Source organism: Periplaneta americana, chromosome 15, assembly GCF_040183065.1.
Source record: "Periplaneta americana isolate PAMFEO1 chromosome 15, P.americana_PAMFEO1_priV1, whole genome shotgun sequence".
In the NCBI taxonomy this organism is placed as follows: domain Eukaryota; kingdom Metazoa; phylum Arthropoda; class Insecta; order Blattodea; family Blattidae; genus Periplaneta; species Periplaneta americana.
In genome coordinates this window covers 83,270,510-83,289,877 of record NC_091131.1, presented here as the reverse complement: position 1 = coordinate 83,289,877, position 19,368 = coordinate 83,270,510, and the positions used below count along the sequence as shown (strand labels likewise).

Genomic DNA, 19,368 nt, shown 5'->3' with positions numbered 1-19,368 from the left:
TTCGCTCCCTGAAAAATAATGTGAGATTTGCAACTGTAGGAAATGTTTCTTATATTTATATTTTCATTTCATCATTACTGCACTGTTGCGTTGTCCTTTCATTGTCTGTCAATAACATCTGAGATTTTAAAGGCGGTAACATAATTATTACAATTAAAATTATTTTGTGCGAGATCGTGCGTATTTGCTTGTTTTCCGCACAGAACCAATACGCGGTAAGTGTGAAATATCACATTCAGTATTCCCAACGTGACACACACAAGAATTTCCCTCTTCTTACCGCTTAAGCGCGACATTCATTTTACTGCTTTAGGCTTTTAACATATTATTTTTAGAGACGTTTAACATAGTAATAATTATAAATTGGAAACTTACCACTGCAATTTCACCTAAATTGCAATGTTAATTATTGTTTTTAAATATTTGCAAAAATTAAGTAAAGTCTACTACTCCACGAAACTTATTGCATTCCTGATACAAGTAACATTAAGGAAGCCGTGAAAAAATCAACGAGATTCCAGATGCCGATGTTATTACTGCAATATGTTATATAAATAATATTGTTAAAATATTAAAATGAAAAATAAATCATTACATAACCTTACCGTTTGTTTTAAGTTCGCATTTATAGACTGGGGGGGGGGGGGGAAAGACAGACGTATATCATGGCCTGTTGGAGTGTAGTAAACACAGAAAACATTTTACAGCAACAATGTTGAAGAAAGATATTTTGGTGTTCCGAAGTTGGCGTCATTAAACAGAAACCAACATGGAGATTTCATTGCAACTAATTAGAAATTCGTCTTTCAGGTCAACTACGTTTCGCTTTTTCATTCTTTTCCTCGAACATGAAAACGTCAACATACCGCTCTTGTAACGTATATTACTATTGTGAGTAGAATGTGAAAATAATATTGTTCTCATCTGATCTATTACTCATTGGCATTACGTCTTGCTCTCTTATAATAATAATAATAATAATAATAATAATAATAATAATAATAATAATAGTAATAATAGTAATAATAATAATAATAATAATAATTTATATTTATTGATATTTATGTGCAGGACAACAGCTTTTGGCCAATAAAAGTGCAGCACAATGATACAATTAATACAATAAAATGAAAAACTATGGTACAAATGAAATAATTGACATAGCAGCAAAATGAAGTACATAGATTACAATGATTAATTTATAAGAATTAATACTACAATATTTTATGGAAAGGAGTTGATTCTTACAAAAGTATTACCAATTTGTGTAGAAAGATTATGCAAATAATATTAGCAAAGACATTGCCATGTTCTAATACTTCTATACATTGAATGGATCGAAATCGCCTACATGTAGCTATGTTAGCATTTTTAATAAGTTACATCTGGAGACCGGCGAGGAAGATTTAGAATTTCTAAAATAGAAGAGTTTGTGATATCTCATGTCCTTAATAAGAATACGAAGGCTGACACTGTTGAAGAAAGATTGACAATTAATATCACCTTTAAGGACCTTACATAAGAATAAGTAATCGAGATCATGACGTCTGGCATACAACCTTCGACATCTAAAGTGCTCGCATTTCTTTATCATAGCTATACCCGGAGTTATTAGGTAGAAATGTGTACGAACATAGTGAAATAATAATAATAATAATAATAATAATAATAATAATAATAATAATGGTAAAAATATATAAAATGTGATTCAGTTCTCCAACTTAAAATGTATACAGACAGCAGTTATAAGAACGATGTATGCGTTCTCTGGATATCTATTATTTTTAGCGTGGCTGAAATATAATAATAATAATAATAATAATAATAATAATAATAATAATAATAATGGTAAAAATATATAAAGTGTGATTCAGTTCTCCAACTTAAAATGTATACAGACAGCAGTTATAAGAACGATGTATGCGTTCTCTGGATATCTATTATTTTTAGCGTGGCTGAAATATAATAATAATAATAATAATAATAATAATAATAATAATAATAATAATAATAATAATGGTAAAAATATATAAAATGTGATTCAGTTCTCCAACTTAATATGTATACATACAGCAGTTTTAAGAACGATGTATGCGTTCTCTGGATATCTATTATTTTTAGTGTGGCTGAAATATAATAATAATAATAATAATAATAATAATAATAATAATAATAATGGTAAAATATATAAAATGTGATTCAGTTCTCCAACTTAAAATGTATACAGACAGCAGTTTTAAGAACGATGTATGCGTTCTCTGGATATCTATTATTTTTAGTGTGGCTGAAATATAATAATAATAATAATAATAATAATAATAATAATAATAATAATAATAATCATCATCATCATCATAATTTGTATTTGTTGTATAAAATTAGTCGACTTGTTCAATATACTCGTATCTGTGTACAGTAGAAGAGACAAGATCTGTCCTGTGACCTTATCATGTGCCGTGGCTGTATCACGAATGTGTATGGAGAGGGAAGATAGGTTTTAGTCTAAGATGAACTTCCGTATCGGTAGATTCGTATAATATTAACCATAATGAAACAAACTCTCTTTCTGATAGCTTATTCTTTCCCCTCTCGCACAGCTCACATGCCAGGTTTCGCCTCCTCGTCTATAACTCATTACAATGAACTGAAACACCGTATATACTCGATGTTCGGAGAATTGTTGCTTCTCTTAGTATGGATGTGAATATTTATTTTATTGATGTACTATCTAATAGCATGAACTCATAGGTATGCACAGAGGGATACGTAATAAATATAACATTTATTACTTTATAAATTTACTTTATTAAGAAGAAGATTTTATTTTATACTAGATTGTGAGTAACAAAAGGAAAATAAATTAGAGTTGAATACATCTAAATACCGAGAAATGCAACCTTGAACTTCTAACATAGAAAATAAGACTTGAAAATTGGCACACGTAATCCTTCATTCTTAAAGGATTCTTTGCAGTTTACATTGCTTTAAAAACATTGAAAAGAAAACGAGCCTGCAGATGTCAGAAACGTAAAATGTGACACTATAACAAATAAGGATTTTCATAACTATTATTGGAGTCATTGCATAGAAATATCTACTAACATAAGGTATGAATTTCCATTCCATGATTTCTACGAGAATCATTGTGCTGAAAAAATATTATGTCAATAATAATGGACATAATTTTAATTTTTGCCAAAGAATTAATTAATTGTGTTTCCTTTTGCGACTATAAATCTAGCCACCAGATTATAGTTATATTCCGGGAACAGAGATAGAAATTTGTCTCTCTCTTCTTTCGGGACAGGTTGTAGTCAACGTCGCTTGCCGTGTATTTGTTCTGTATCTTTTCAATTGATATTCTTGCTCCATGTCGAACAACATGAATAGGAAATTTCGTTATTTGAGAAAAAAATAAATTGGAGGGGTGAGAATGAGATAGTCCAAAGCCACACTTTTAACAAAAATTGTTTTTTGTGCGAGTTAATTTCTTACACATATGAGAAAGCTAGTAGTAAAATATTATAAGCATTACTCAAGAAATGACGTAAGTATATGCCGAAGAAATTATGATACCGCACCTAATACAGTAGCATTGGACTCTAAACCTTCAATACGCTCTCCTGTAAAATCTTATTTGTGTGGTTTAGGACTTCCTAATTCTTCAATTGGATTCTGTGTTAAGACTTGATATCGCCAATGTTTCAGAATTATGTAGACCTACATCTTCCATATCCAGGTTCGTATTACCCCAGACGAGAAGGGTCGCCAGTTCTGTTGGGTTCATTATATCCAGTTCTTTGGGACAACCAGGCATAACTGACCAACAAAGCAGGCAAACCTTCATTGCTCTTATTTTGATTGGACTTGCAAGTAGATTCGAAACGACGCGACGTGGAAATTTTAAGTGTCAACACATGCTTGGAAACTCAATCTTTCTAAACACAATCATGTTAAAGTCTAGCCATTTCATAATCTCGTTACTTTTAAATATGTAGTGTTTATTAAAGGATTCCAACGAAGAATGAGCATGGAATGAGCCGCGTTGTGACTCAAGCGTCATCGCGCTGGTCAGGTGGCTCGGGTTAGATACGCGGACATTGCAGAGGTTTTTCTCGGGTACTTTCGTGTCTCTCTATCATTCTACTAACACTCTCCATCTTCCCCTCATTTCATCTATCTTCTGCAATAGTTAAAAATGTGCTCGGGTGAATTTTTGGGAGTAGTAGCTACGGCAGCCATGGGCATAAAGGGAAGAGAAAAGGAAAGTAAATACCCCCGCCCATGTCCTTTCCGCTTCACCGCTCTAGAAACTATTACACAGTAAAGGACTGTGCCTCAGTGATGGATTTTAGGCGACCAGCGAAATCCGAAAGCTATGCTGATTTCCTTATACAATCCGTCACTCAGCAGTGCTTGCCTCCAGGTCTACTCGTATCGGTCCGACGTACAGTACGATTATTTAGTTCTGACAATCGCCGGCGATGTGCGTCTGGGTCAGGCGAGTCCATTTAGTTACGCCAAGGGGTGTTTGGGTTAGTCTCTCGCTTGCCGTCGGAACGATCGGATGTGCGTGCGGTAGAGCGCTATGTTTCTAGTACAGTTAAGCTGTACTGCATTCCTTTACCGACCACTCGCCCTTATCTCTACTTCCCACTCCTCCTATTACTTCCCCTCTTTCGCGTCGCTGAGCTGTCAGGACTAAATAATCGATTTGTATAACTGTCTCTGCCGAGGAATGTGGATTGGGGAATAAGGGGTAGTCTACAGAACCTCAATTGAGGTATTAATGCCCAGGCCTGACCTACGGGTTTCCGTTCTGATATAGGATATGCTTGGGGCTCTAGGCTCTGGAGCTTGTCAAGTACTCATCTGAGAATAGGACCTGGCTCTGTCAGGGCTGAGATAGAATGGTCCACCTGTAAGCATCAGATTCACGAGTGCCACCAGGCCATCTGTCGGACTTGAAAAATTATCGCATATAATTATATAGGGCACATAATTGGCCAGAGTGAACCAAAGTACAAGGATCCGTCCCGAGTTCGGTCCTGGGAAAGCCAAGTCAAGAAGATGAAATTGGTTAAAAACCAAATCCTTAATGAAAGATAGCGATGAAGATTTCGATGAATCTGTCTGTATGAATAAGCTGTGCATAAATGAGTAGTAGATGAAAAAATGATGGCTGGATGAATGAATGAATGAATTCATTAATTTAAAAATAAAATGTCAATACAATGAATAAAATTAAGAATACTTCATTATACATCTTGATTACACAACTTTTAACACTATATCACTTCGGAAGACGTATTATGTATCTTTCAAGTGTTAAATTTTATGTTATCTTGTTAACATGTTTCGGCCTGCTATTGGCAATCATCAGAACTGGTTGTTGCTGGTCTTGGCGCCTTTTGTTTTGTTTCCTGTGGGGGTGTGTTTGTGTAGTGTAATGTGGAGTCAAAGAGTGTGTGTGTGTTCTGAAATTGAGTTGTGTGTTGAGAATTTCATTTGGATGTGTAACAGACACACAAAAACACATCCAAATGAAATTCTCTAAACACAACTCAATTTCAGAACACACACTCTTTGATTCCACATTACACTACACAAACACACCCCCACAGGGAACAAAACAAAATGCGCCAAGACCAGCAACAATCAGTTCTGATGAGCAACAACCAGTTCTGATGATGGCCATTAGCAGGCCGAAACTTGTTAACAAGGTAATATAAAGCAAATCTAGTCTTTCAGACGAAGCTCCCTGTAAAGCAGGTTTGAATAATTTCAAGGAATATAAAATTTAACACGTGAAAGACACATAATACGTTTTCCGAAATTTAGATAGTTGCTACTGAAAACATTTGAAATATAAAAAATAAGCAAAACAGAACGATGAACAGAATCTGTAACCAAAGTCTGTATTAGCAGTACTATTTTTCTCGTACTCGATAAGGAGAATTCAGAATAAATAGCCTATAGCTATATAAAAAGTAAATAAAATCGTAAATAAACGAGTAAACGCTTATAGGCCTATAAATAAATTATTGGACGTAAAAGAGGCTATAGTTTGAAGAATTTTATAGTATCTATTCAAAATCTGTATGACTGAAGTCTTTCTTTCTTCGAACGGTATAGGATTTGTTGTAAGCTGTAGAAAAAAAGATTAATCCGAATACTCGCAATGCCAAAAAGCAAAATTGGCCAATAAATCCTTTGAAATATCCACGCAGACTTCCAATGTAGGCTACATCTAAATCAACTAAATGGAAATGGAATTTCACTTGTTTTGCTTTTGATCGGCGCTGAATAACCCGGCTCCTAATAATGGACGTATCTGATAATCAAGTAGGCCGTGATTAAAAGTTCTTTTGAAACATTTTATGTTGGTTGCATTGATTCCATAGTTAGCGTTTTGTTCTTTTCCTCGCTTTTCTTGTGTACTGAAAGCAGTTAATAATTTCCCATAGAAAGGATTAATGCTGTTTGTGTTTCTTTCATTTTAATTGCTGCTAATAGTTTCGTATGAATCCGTGTATTGTTTGTCTGCTGTGAGATTTCCTTTGCGCTTTACTCAACTGCAGGTATTTGTTTAGTATGCCGTTAATGGTAACACCCAAAACACACCTCAATTGTTACGGAAGTGCGTATTTCTAAATGAGCACAATACGGATTAAGAGAGAAAATACATAACCTTCGACCCTGTTCTCACCATTATTTAACACATAGACATCTGCTCGGGTCAAGCCCGCGTTGCAACGGGCAGGTCTCCGGTTGCAATTCATTTAGCTTTTCGAGTTCGGGATGGGCTCGGGCCCAAAGAAACGAAATCTTTTTTTTTCTTTTTTTTTTTTTCACAAATCATGTAATATGAAGATTTTAATGCATGCACCATTAAATGTCCACCTGGTACCCATCCAGAACAGTAGACTACTGGTATCGAAAGTTATTTTTGAGTTCGACTTGGTATTTCGTAACGCCATTTGTCTCGTTTCTGCTGTATTAGACACAGAGCACTGTTTATTTGTTTTACCTGGGATACAGGGACATTACTCTTTCTCATGCTCCTAGGACTGATATCTCTCGCAGTTTTTCCTGACCCCTGTAGCCTCTGTCCTCTGCTTTATCTGCTAGCCTTCGGGTTCGGAAAGGGCTCGGGTTGATAATTACAAACTAATCTCGGGTTTCGGGCCGGGTTCGGGTCTAGTTGAGCTTGGGCCGAGTCGGGCCGGGTCTAAGAATTTCGGCCCGTGCAGACCTCTAACATAAAAATAAAATTTACACATAGGCTACATTATTTATAGTATACGTAATACACGCATATATACTACATAAATTGTCTACTTTATGTATTTATATACAGGGTGATTCACGAGGATACCGTCCTTTACGGAGCTTATTTCCGAAGACATTCTGAGGAAAAAAATGTCATATAAATATGGGTCCTATTCTCAATATTTACAGAGTTACGTTTCGTTATTGGAACGCATTGCTGTGAACCCGTGATCTTGGTGAGCGTGCAGTCAGCAGCCAGCGCGAGCGCTACGGAAATCAATACAGTTACGTAGAGCGACGAGTGCCGTTCACAAGCGTGCGGCCAAGTGTACTCAAGCGGACGGCGACATCTTTTAAAATGTGTTGTAAACTCTCCAAGACTGTAAATTAGGATGAAAAATTGAACTGCAAATAATTAAGTCGGTGGAAGTGGTGTGGTGTAATTGTTGTGATAAGAGCATAAGGATAATGCAATTTTCTAGTTAAGAATAGAAAAAGATGTTTGTACGAAGCAACTTAGGAGTTCACAGCTAATTTTTAGCTTCATAATACTTGCCAATTAAAGAAATGATAGCCTACTTCTGAATGGTTCATTCTCTATTTGTATTATTCTTTTACCTTCAAACTAAAGAAAAAACGTATTTTACAAACAACTTTAAATTAGTGTAACTCTGAAAATATTGAGAATAGGAACTATGTTTATGTGATAATTTTTGCTCAAAATATCTTCAGAAATAAGCTCCGTAAAGGACGAATCACCCTGTAGGCATATAGTATGTTTTTTGTGTATGGAAGAAGACTGTGTTGAATATATTTTCTCGAACACTTCCGCTATCGCGTGTGTAAAATTCCCATCCTTAAGTGCACTCATGAATTCTGTTCAATGGACCTACGAATAAGGGGTCTTGTTATATTACATAACAATAAATTGTATTACATTACAGTATACTATGTCATCTAAATATCACAATGAAGATTATATTATAGAACATTTTGTGCAGCACAAGGTATCACATTAGTCTACTGAAATTTAACGTAGTGTGGACTTAGTAGAAAGATTGTAGCGTAGTATAGTTTACGTTCAGTAGTTGTGTATATAATTGAACCCAGGGGATACAGCTGAGGAACGCGTGGGATCCAGTGCAATAACGTTGTGCCGTATTAAGTAATATCACAATCTAGTATAATACAGTCACGAAGCTTGAGTTGTTGAGGATACTAGGAATAATAGACTGTGGCGGTACTATTTCTCATTGTCTGTGATGAGGCGATAGTAGCGATCCTAGTGGTTAGCAACTATCTGTGGATGCATATTTCCTACGTATTGACCTTCGTGACTGTATATACTAGACTGTGGTAATATTGTATGTAATATTTTTGGTTTAATGTAGAGAATAACTCCTGCCAACCTTGACGAAATGAATGACTGGTAAATTTGAAGTAATGATATTTGCCATGTATGTTCTCAAAGCGGTCCGACCGTGTAGTAAACTGTTACTATAGAAACTTTTACATTATGCAAAACATGATCCTTTAATCGACATTGAAAAACAGTTGAGGTCAAATAGAGGTCTAAACAACTGCTATTAGTCTTCTCTTGTTTCTTTTTGTTTTAAAATATACGAAGTTTTGTTTTATTTTCACCGAGAGCAATGATAAATAAAACATTTCCTCTAGGCTTCCGTGTGCATCATGAGGAATGGTTTTCTGACATCCCAATACATTACCTAGCTGGATATGGACCCTTCAAAGAAGTTAAAGGCAGAGGAATTAATTTTCTTGGTGCATTTTAATGATTATCTGTTGTCAGAGTTCGTAGGCAATACAGAATAGTCAGTAATGGGTTTTTCTACTGTCTTCTCATTCAATCTCAGAACAATACTCGTATTTCAAATGAAATCACAGACTATCAAGGTGACCATTTGAATGATTATATTTCTCTCAGATATCTGATAAGATATCTACACCGACGGGTTGTTTATTGGTTCAAAATGCTTTACGTGACATGTGTTCTGGTTGTCTTTGTGAAGAATTACATTAGTGGTCTTAGGAGTGTATTCATCAAATGTTGTGTTGCTCAGTAGACTTTAATAGTAATATGCGTTACAAGAGCGGTATGTTGAAGTTTTCATGTTCGAGGAAAAGTTTGAAAAAGCGAAACGTAGTTGAGCTTTTTTAATTTCCGAGAATTGAAAGAAAACATACCGTTCGTGTATCGTACATTATTTTGTGCGAAGATCGTTTATTACATACCTGAAAGAGGAATTTCTAATTAGTTGCAATGAAATCTCCATCTTGGTTTCTGTTCAATGACGGCAAATTTGCAAAACAAAAATATCTATCTTCAACATTGTTGCTTTAAAATGTTTTCTATGTTTACTGACTCCAGCAGGCCGTGATATACGTCTGTCTTTTTTTTCCCCCAGTCTATAAATGCGATTGATTTTTTCACGGCTTCCTTAATGTTACTTGCATCACGAATGCAGTAACTTTAGTGGAGTTGTAGAGTTTACTTAATTTTTGCAAATATTTAAAAACAATAATTAACAGTGCAAGTTAGGTGAAATTGCAGTGGTAAGTTTCCAATTTATAATTATTACTATATTGAACGTCTCTAAAAATAATATGTTAAAAGCCTGAAGCAGTAAAATCAATATGTCACTTAAGCGGTAAGAAGGGGGAAATTGTTATGTGTGTTAGGTTGGGAATACTGAATGTGAAATTTTAGACTTTCCGCGGATTGGTTTTGTGCGGAAACCAAGCAAATATGCACGATCTCGCACAAAAGTTTTTGACGGACTACTGTAACCCTCTAATTCATATATTTAAGCCCACATTTTTTTAGGTAAAGTAAAACCTAATTAATTAATTCGTTCATTCCCTATAAGTGTTCTTTATGCCATCCTAGCAATATAAACAGGTTGTTACCACATCCAATATCGTACCAATAATAGCACTGACATATTCACTATGACGTAACACCGGAACGCTTGGGTGGGGATGCATGCAACTCGTCTGGCTATCTTGCTTACCGCTTCTACGCGCCACGTAACAAGAAATTAAATGCAGGACAGAAGGTACCGTATCATTTATTTCCAATCTTAACAATTTTGTATCACTTTTGTAATATCACATAAAACAGTTCTATGGTTCAAACTATATTAACAAAATAAACTAACATTTGATACCCAAGACAAAACTATAGAGTTTGTAATACCTGCAAGGTCATCCATTTCTCTTTATTGAATGCCTATGCCAGGCGCAACTATTCGATACGATCAATAAAAACATATTAACACTTATATCAGCTATGGATGATTAATTATTTCATAATTTATTTGCTACAATTTATAATGCTAAGATGCCATAAAGTGTTGTATACAACTCGTGGATAATCTTATTGACACATTCACTCATGCCATGAACATAACATTATCCACTTGTTACATAAATAACTATTATTATTTTTTTCCGTCCAAGCTTGTTCTTTTCCATTTGTTCTTTCATTTCTATTGCCTTCTGAATATTTTCCTTCCATTTTATTTCCTCTTTTTCCTTCAAGTTTTATTTACTTAATTTCTCCATGCATTTATCCTATCATGTAATAGCCTGTTGATTTAGCAGTACGCGTATATTATAGACATATTTTATTTTATCCATCCATCCTTCCGTTCATCAATTCATCTACCCACTCTTCCTATATTTTAATATTTCATTCTAACTTTATTTATTCCGTTTTTTTCTATTCTTTTTATTTAATTTTTATTTATTTGTTCTTTTTTAATTTCTTTGTTTCCTGTTTCTTTCTGACAATATTTTATTTTTCCTTTTTTTCGCTTTATCATTCTTTCGTTTGTTAATTTAGTCATCCATTCACTCGTCCAGTCATATTTTGTGATTGATTTATTCTTGCGTCCATTCATTCCGTTATTTATCCCTTTGTCTTCTAATTTTATTTAATCCATAAATCTTCTTCTCTTTCTTCATGTTTATTTCTCTCATCTCTTAGTTCTTTCTTGTTTTTCCCCACTAGTTACTCTTTCATTTTTCTTCCGCTTTCTTGTTTTCACTCATTTTTATTTTTTTCCCTCCTTTCTTCTTTCTCTCATTTATAGTACATTCATCTATTCCTCCATTTGTCTTTATTTTGTCTTTAATATTTGTTTTTGTGATTTTTTTTATTTATTCCATATATTCATTTGTTTTCGTTCATTATCTTTATTTGTTGTTTTACTAATAGCTTTCTCTTCTTTTCTTTATTCTCTATTTGTTATTTTTAACTTGTAAATTTGTTTATTCATACATTCTTTCAGTTATTTGCCATATTATTTTCTTATTTTATTTTTATTGCAACGTTCAATTTCCTTCAAACTTCCTCCTTCGCTTGTTACTTTTCTCTCTCTCAATTTTCTTTTAATTCCCTTACGTGTGTGCTTTGTCCTGCAAGTGGCTTACGGGCACCTCTTCTAAATAATCATCTCTTTCGCACTTGTTCTTAAGTCTTTATCAAGAGAGAAGGCGTCGGGAGGAGCGAAACAAAACTCGTTTGAAAATCACGATAAACTTAGATCAATTTGTTAGAGCCGACGTGAGGTCAGAAAGGTTTCCGCGGAGTTGGACAGTTGCTATATCATATTTCTCCCCTTATTCTTTTCATGTCGTTTTTGAAATTGAAATGAAATTCAGAGGAGCGGAGCGGAGCGGCGCGGCTCGGCTCGGCGCAAGGTTAAATGATGGTCGCTGTGGCTGGTGGCGGTGGGCGCCACCCATCCATCTCCCGTCTTTTGTTTTTCCCTCCCCTGGTGCAGACTGGTTTTAGGTTGGGCCGCTGTCAGAAAACTTGAAGTAGCAAGTGAGCGAGCGGGCGACCGCCGCTGCAGCGGAGCTACTGGGAGCATCATCGATCCTCACTCGGCTCTGGCACGCAATATTAAGACAGCCGCACGCAAAAGTTTGGACATTGAGCCAGAGCTGCCACCCTGCCGCCTCCCCACTCCCCCGCCCCCATCTTCTTCAAAGTGTTGTGGTTCTGCAAAAATATGTCAAATAACGTCTTAGATCTATGCTTTAAGTGCACCATTTCGATACTCCCGATACGGAGAACTTCGTTTTCTGTATACATATCGGATCGTCTCTCTTTTAGTTCCAGAAAACTATACAGAATAAATTGAAATATATAGAAGAAGGGTTTTAAAAATGCTGACATGAAAATAGCACGTATACTTCCCCATTATGTGTTTGGCAACAATAAAATTCAGTTCTTCTGTCGTTTTGCGATCTGTATTTCTGTTTATAGTTTTTCTTGAAGTGTCATTTAAAATATAAATACACCTTGTCCCGCTTTCAGGAATCCAGAAATAAGTGATAATTTCAAGTGTAAATAATGTTTTATTAACGTAACTTTTTACATAACTTGATGTAAAAACTCTCCGAGTTTCGGAGAATGCTGAATGCAACTCGATGTGTGCGCCTTGAGTTTTCTTGCAGACATCTAAACGGTACTCAACCTCCCGCCAATTGTTCTGTGGCATTTGTGGAGTCACTAGCGCAGCTGAATTTGTGATGCGTTGTCTCAGTTCCTCCAAAGTGTTAGCTTTGCTTCTTTGGTACACATCATCCTTCACAAAGCCTCAGAAAAAAAATCCAAGGGGATCAGATCGGGTGACCTGATTGGCCAGGCAATGGGCCCTCGTCTTCAGATCCACTTATCCATGTACGACGAACATGGCATTGTACACATGTTGACCTTGGCGTGTTCTCCTACAAAATGGCGCCAGGCTTGTTTTAGCAACAAACAAACGAAAGTTACGGATGCAGCTATTTTCAGACTTTGTTGCGTAAACTTGGGCAGTTTCTGCATGTTGTCAGATGTAAATCACAACGATATCTTTATCTGATTTTAAGTGGTGAGCATTTATTTCTCGATCCCTCTGAGTGGGACAGGTGTAAATAAATTAAATCATGAAATAGAAAGTGAAACTTTTTCTCGATTGTGCACATCTTTTTATAATCACTATAAAGTAGATATCCAAATTTGTTGACAAATTGTACTACCAAGTAGATAAATATTGTTAATTTTGTCACCAATCCACATTCGTAAATTATAATAATTAAAAAAAAACTGGTATGATAAAATATATTCGTTGTTTACAATGATTAATGAGAGTATATCGCTGTGGAGTAACGGTTATAATGTCTGACTCTGAAACAAGCGAGCAAGAGTTTAAATCCTGATTGGGACAAGTTACCTGGTTGAGATTTTTCTGGGTTTTCTCTCAACTGATTAAGAGTAAATGCTGGGAAACTCTCGACGCTGGATCCTGGAATAATTTCGCTGGCATTAGGTTATCACCATTTCACCCGGATGCTGGATAACTATTTTAGTAGTTAAAGCGTCGTAAAATTAACCAGTAAAAATGACTAGTGAGATTCTGACTATATACAATAAGTCTTTCTTGCATAGTAACCAGAAATACTGTGAAATCGGTCAGTTTAAAGAAAGTAGTAGAAATGTTTGCTTTTTTGCCCTCTCATAACTAGAGATTATTGAACTAGTTAAAGAAATTCATAGCTCGACAGGTTTTGGAGAGCCAAGGATGACTGCTGGCCTCAGCTGAGGGAAACGATAATCCATATGAAGGTAACGTGTGGTTAGCACAGTGATCCTCCAGCTGGCTTACTAAACCGGATTTTTCTATGCACTGTAACTCCTAAAATTGATCACGTTACAGGGCGAGCATCAGTCCCATACAGTGACCAAAATTCCATTAGCAAATTTCTTCCCATTTCGATCCACTGCTCATACCGTATCATTAATCCAAGGCATGACGCCTTAGACCATGCAACTACGGCGCGAGACTTTTAAAACTACTAACCTAGAAAATAATTTTTAAAAAGTAAAATGTCTAACAGCGTAATCTTTTGCGATGATTCTTCTTTCCTGGAAGCGATAAAATTATAAATTTATATTACAACTTGAAATAGAAATAATTTTGTTCATAATAAATAATTTCTCGGAAAAATTATTCTATATTAAATAAGAACTATAATGTTTCGTTTGTTGTTTCAGCTACGTAATATAAAAAAAAATCACAAAGGAATCATCTAATTTGATTAGGGATAAGCCGCCATTGTGTGTTATTTTGAAATAAAGACCCATTGGCTTTTGGTAAAAATTGTTATATCTTATATGCATCATTTCCGATTAGACTGACTCGTACATATTGATTACAAACGAAATTCTTCAATATTTCAAGAGACGCAGAGAATGGAACAGGAAAACGGCACACTCTCATCACAATACCACAGTCTAGTATATACAGTCACGAAGCTCAATACGTAGTAAATATGCATACATAGGTAATTACTAACCACTAGGATCGCTACTTTCGCCTCATCACAGATAATGCGAAATAGTACCTGCACAGTCTATTGTTCCTAGTACCTTCATAAACTCAAGCTTCGTGACAACACATTTATTTATCCTATGGCAGCCGTACATATGGGATTGTGAATTCTTACATTTTCGAAAGGAAAAAATATAATTATATATAGGAGATTTTATTATTTGCTGTATCACTATTAAAGTTATTTAACAGAGCAAAAGTCTGAAAATCGATAAATATGTCACATAGGAGTTATTGCAGGAACAACGACGATATACTAGACTGTGACAATACTCTTTCTTTACTTGGTATAATACTAAAAGTAACAAAGAGAAATTTTCAGGAATAGCTATTAAAGTGTAACGAAACAAGAATTAATACATTTTGGACAAAGAATAGTTTTAACCATGATTTTAACCGGATTTGACCGTTTGAACCAAAATTAGTGTCAGACTGATAAAACTTACGTTTAGGGATTTTTAACTGCTTATTTAAAACGTTGTATCAAATACGAGGTTATCTAATATCGGTGAGGTTGGTGTTAGCAAAATGGTGTTTGGCGAGATGATACCGAGGATTCTTCGTGAGATTACTTGAAATTGGCGTTATAGTTGGAAGCCTTAGAAATAGATCAACCAGATAATCGGCCTGCGCCTAACCCACGCCCGAGTGCAACCTAAAGTCCCACTTGTTACCCCAGATTACGTCGGTGGCCGAGCTTTTTCTGGAAACGGTCATATGGCGTAAGTTACACTTAATTTAATATCTCCAAGAAGAGAAAGATTAATGATACACTTCTTTTTTATTTGACGCAACAAACCATTACGTTAATGACGTAGCTCAGACGATAGGCACGCTTGCCTGCTGATCCGAAGCTACTCTCGGGCGTGAGTTGGACTCCCGCTTGGACTGATTACCTGATTGGGCTTTTATCCTAGCTTTTCCCCAGCTGTGAGGCAGGCGTCAGGTAATCACATGGCGAATCATCGACCTCATTTCAACAAATACCATCTCGTTACAACCAATTCCATTGACGCTAAATAACCTATAGTTCATACTTACAAGTAGCTTTTAAGGAACTCGCAGGTTCATTGCCGCCCTCACATAAGCCCGCCAATGATCCCTATCCTGTGCAAGATTAAGCCAGTCTCTATCATAATATCCCATATCCCTCAAATCCATTTTAATATTATCCTCCCATCTACGTCTCGGCCTCCCCAAAGGTCTTTTTCCCTCCTGCGTCTCAACTAACACTCTATATGCAGTTCTGGATTCGCCCATACGTGCTACATGCCCTGCCGATCTCAGAGTCTGAATTTAATGTTCCTATAGTCCCGTCGGTCTTATTTCTGGCAGCCAATCACGTTGTAGGTCGGCTACATTTAAACGTGTGCGTGCTGTGATTCGCTCCTGATGACGTTATGCATTTCCTAAGGCTCGATAAATACTTACTATAATCGCCCGCCATTTTGGCTCTTTCGTTGGCGTTCGCAGAAAGCACAAGAGGACGTTATTTGCCACTCAATTATTTGCTGAATTACAGTGCGTTTGATTTATTATCATAGGAGCTACATGATATTGTTTAATGATGTGCCAAATAGATCCTTCGTCTGGTAGCTCAGCAACGAAAGAACAAAAATGGCGAACGATATTACCTACCTAGACTTCATAGAGCCTTCACTTCCTAAGGTGTAAGCAAAGACAAGGAGTCACGCCTGGAATAACAGCGTCGCGACTATAATTATGTCAGGTAAAGAATACAATACGTGCAGGTTTGCGTTGTGTAACTTTCTTCATTCTTCTGTAACTTCATCCCTCTTAGGCCCAAATACTTTCCTAAGTACCTTATTCTTAAATACCCTTAATCTCTGTTCCTCTCTCAAAGTGAGAGTACAAGTTTCACAACCAGACAGAACAACCGGTAATAGAACTGTTTCATAAATTCTAACTTTAAGATTTTTTGACAGCAGACTAGATGACAAACCTATAGTTCATACAGCATCATTAAATAACCGACTAAATAAAACAAACCGTTAAGTACTAGTGTTTTAATGGATGTAACACAGAAAACGTGACAATACACCTTATAATAAATTTAAAAGTGAAGACCATACATCTAGATTTACATTACCAATTAAGCAATTAAAGATTACCAATGAAAGTATTGAATTTTTATGTTCTTTTGTAGTATGCATCTTTCTCCGTACAAAGCTTAAAAATGGAGAATATGCGTTCAGTGCATGCAGAATTTGCTGTGCATTTCTGAACGTCGAGCACACAAAAGCCAGAAATTCAGCATAATATAATAATTGTTACTTTCCTCAATCTACGAGCTGATTAGATGCTTTATTCGTGAAATAAAATAAGATCTGAAAATTACTTATTGAATTTACCGTAAAAGCTGTTATTAATGACAGAACATATGGCTTCAGTTGCGAAATCTAATTATATACTTGAAACAGTTATTTATAATAAAAATTATACAATTCTTAAAACATATCAAATATGGCTTCCTTTTATTTCACTTTTCTTTTCCAATTTCAGCGTTAGGAACGATTGTCATCTCCTGGGGTTTCCTGAAGTCCAACAAAATTGAACTAACGCAATAGTTCCCAGCTAGTCGTATTTTCTGTAACATTAAGAAGGATGAAGGTTGTGATTACTTTATGATTCGTAAAATGCAAAACGCTCATTGTTTAAGGAATAGCAAGATTCCAACGGAATTCCATTATTTGCAATCTGTTAGATTTTTATGTTTTTTATTTTAGTTTTGGCCGTAAGAAATTAAGGAATCAAGCGTTCGATAACGGTATCACAATAAAAATAGAATTATTGATATGGGTGAAATGTCGAAAGTAAAATATAGGTAGACCTAGTAAGTGCACAAATTGTAACGAGGATATTTTTATCATTACTAAGCAGGTTTTAACATGAATACTCACGCGTAAGGGTCATCTCTTGATATTTTCTAGTTACATGTTCCGTACAAAGTTTATTGTAAGAATCCCTTTGAATTTGTTTCATTATACATTTATACCTTTACGTTGCAATATTTTTCCGGTACTTTCTCTGCCTATTAGAAGGATGATTGTAAATTAGAGTGAAATGGTGGAAAGATGGCAGAAGAAACATATTTACAGCAGGAATACTTGTCTCGAAATTGATTTCATTTAGTAGAAATTATATTGTCGTTTATATGGAGTTGAGTTCTGCCTCTAACCTGTAAAATCAATGATCTGCGCCACTATTACAGCAGTGGATAGAATGTAAAGGAAACTTCTTGCTAATGATACTTCCAAATTATTGTTGTGTTCATTTTATCCGCATATATACTGCGTACAAACGTCTGCGCGTCGTACTATCTACTCCGCTGTAAATAGTTCTCTCTGTACGTGGTACGTGGATATGTACTCGTGAGATAGGTTATTGATTGGTTTGGTGGCTTGAAATATGGCGTAAGAAGTCCTGTAGTAAGGAGAAGGAGAGGGCCGAGAAAGGTAGAGAAAAAGTCTCTATAGGAAGGTATAATCGATCAAAGAAAGTGGGAGAGGTTATTGACAACCTTCAGAGCTTTACGTTTCCTCTCCCTCTTTCATCCTTCTCTTATATCTCTATGTGATAGCCTGCGATGAATCCCACACTGCAGATATTAAGGAATCCGTATAGGATATGCAGTAGTTTGTATGACAAACAAGGCAGGCCATGATTCTTCTGCACGTCAGGTATTGACACTTTCAATATGTATTCAGTTATTCGTAGAAAATTTTTCTTATGATCTTGTCTTGTCATTTATACACTTGAGAATCCACAATACTCTTTGTCTGTTGTGGTACACATATGTGTTAAGCGGTGGAGCCTTAAGTCGGTTGGCTTTTCACAAGACAGGACCAGTGTTCGATCTCAGCATGGATTTTTGTTCGTTATCAGTGTGATATTTTGTTTTCTTATGTTCTATGTCCCTTTATATGCATGTTGACTGTGCAGGGAATGTTTCTTATGCATATAAGTTAATTCTCAAGATGTGGAGATAAGACAAGTGTGGAACGTACGGGTGAATTTTCAGCCCCAGAGATTTAGTAGACGACTCAGACAAGTACATAATAGTCACCAAGTAACACAGAAAGCTCCAAACACCAGCAAGATAACATTTAGTGGACCCCACTGGCATGATCTTCCTTACAGTGCTACAGATCGTAACCACAAAGTGTCTATTGACCAATACCCGGAATATACCACCGGATATCCGGGAAGAATCATCCATTAAGCGTCGGATTCGTTTAAATTTGAAAAATTAATAATTATGTTTATTTATCTATGGTAATCTCACTAGAGCTTTTGATTTATCTAGAGAAAATCAAAACTCGATTGGGATTTAATTGACTATTGTATTACGCGATTAGAATGAAGTATATAAAGATTAAAAGCAATAAAGTATTCTAATATAAAATATTAATTGATTTACTAAAATATGCACGCTGCTAAACTGTCTTGGAAATATATTGTTGTACCACGGCCGACTTGATGCTCCCTTCGTTTCTTTGTACACGGCCTTGACAATAGTAATCTTATTCTCAATTCGACCACTAGGCGCTGTCTGCCAAGGATTGGTGTCTACAGAAGAAATGTTTAATATGAATTAAAATAAATGATTAAAGAGTAATAATAACACTTATAAAAATAAATAAGAAAATAATAAGCATTATTATGTTTA

General features: G+C 35.5%; 1 protein-coding gene across 7 annotated transcripts in view; it reads left to right on the top strand.

Annotated features, from left to right (window-relative positions):
- Window positions 1-19,368, top strand: part of Rbp6 (RNA-binding protein 6) — a 1,547,649-nt gene that overhangs the window by 99,138 nt on the left and 1,429,143 nt on the right. The window lies entirely within an intron of this gene.